Source organism: Eschrichtius robustus, chromosome X, assembly GCF_028021215.1.
Source record: "Eschrichtius robustus isolate mEscRob2 chromosome X, mEscRob2.pri, whole genome shotgun sequence".
In the NCBI taxonomy this organism is placed as follows: Eukaryota; Metazoa; Chordata; class Mammalia; order Artiodactyla; family Eschrichtiidae; genus Eschrichtius; species Eschrichtius robustus.
The window spans coordinates 32,496,136-32,497,552 of record NC_090845.1 but is presented as its reverse complement, the minus strand read 5'-3'; the positions used below and the strand labels follow the sequence as shown (position 1 = coordinate 32,497,552).

The following is a 1,417-nucleotide window of genomic DNA, read 5'->3' as shown; positions in this document are numbered from 1 at the left end:
ATGAGAGATTTGCCCACATGAATCAACCAGAGACCTTTATTTATTTATGAACCAATAACTTTACTGGAAGAAACGGAAAAACTGGAAGAAAAAAACTTAAGTGATAAAGTCCAGGAAAAGAGAGTCCTGCACTTGTTGCGAAAAACAAACAAACAAGTGAACTTCTTCTGCAAGGGCACTATTGCCGTCTGCATGGCAGGCACGGTGACCAGGGCTCTGGTCACCCCGTGGCTCTGGGGAAGTCCAGGCTCAGTTCTTCTTGTCGCTGTCGCCCAGGGTGAGCTTGTCAAAGAGGTACCCTGCCAGGTCGACGTCCGGGGCCCCCATCATGCTCAGGGTGGTGACATGACCCTCCAGCTCTCTGATGAACGCCACCTGCTGGCCGAGGCAGTGAGTTGCCAGGAAGAGACGGAGGTGGGGGTCGCTCTTGTCGGTGGCCAGCTGGTGCAGGTCGAGCAGGCTCCGGTTCACGCGCTTCTCCAGGCACAAGGTGTACCACATGGCCTTGAGGCCGCTCTTCCACTCGTCACTGACTGGCTTCCTGATGTCTTGGAAGTGGAGGCGGCCCCCGCGCTGGTTCTGCAGGCGCATCAGGCCCTGGGCCCGCTCGCTGTGCTCGTGGGAGCGGCGCAGGAAGAACCCGGTGAAGTGCTTCAAGGCGACGTCGTCGCAGTCGAGGTAAAAGGCCACGGCCAGTCACACGGAGTAGGCGTGGAGCTCCAGGGTGAAATGGCTGTTGACGGCGGCCTCGCAGTCGGGCTGGTAGTTCTGGCGCACCTGCGGGGGTGGCGCGGGCAGCATGGCGGGCGGCGCGGGCAGCCTGGCGGGCAACCTGGTGGGCGGCGCGGGCAGCCTGGTGGGCAGCACAGCAGGCGGCGCGGGAAGCGTGGCGGACAGCATGGCGGGCGGCGCGGGCAGCTTGGCGGGCGGCGCGGGCAGCCTGGCGGGCGGCACGGGCAGCATCGTGGGCCTGAAGGCCAAGGTGACGGTGAAGCCGCGGGGCCTGCGGTAGCTGCCTCGGAGGGCTCTCATGTGGTCGAAGAGGGCGGCCGCTCTGGGATGGACCGAAAGGCGGGTCCATTACCCGGGTTTGGGAGTGGGGAGAGGAGGTTCCGGTTCCGTTACAGGGGGGATGGGAGGGGGGAATGTGCACGGGGGGCGGGGCACGGACGCTGTGTCCCAGGTTCCATCCAGGCCTGGGTGAGGCAGGGAGACTGCGCTGAGCTTCTGGCCTAATCTTTTAAAATGTTATTCACGAATATAAGCGCAACCGTTTTGAGTTAATCACTTGCGTGATTTCTTATTTGAATAGTGCCCTAATGTGATTCTTTCATTAAACAGTTCTTTTGTGGTATCATTGGTTATATTTACTATCACAGAGCTCTATTTGAAGTTAGCTCTCCTCAGTGACTTCAAC

General features: G+C 59.7%; 1 pseudogene; it reads right to left on the bottom strand.

Moving 5' to 3' along the window:
* Positions 1 to 249: 249 nt before the first annotated feature.
* On the bottom strand, positions 250 to 1,032 carry LOC137756262 (ferritin heavy chain pseudogene; annotated as a pseudogene).
* Between the last annotated feature and the right edge of the window lie 385 nt (positions 1,033 to 1,417).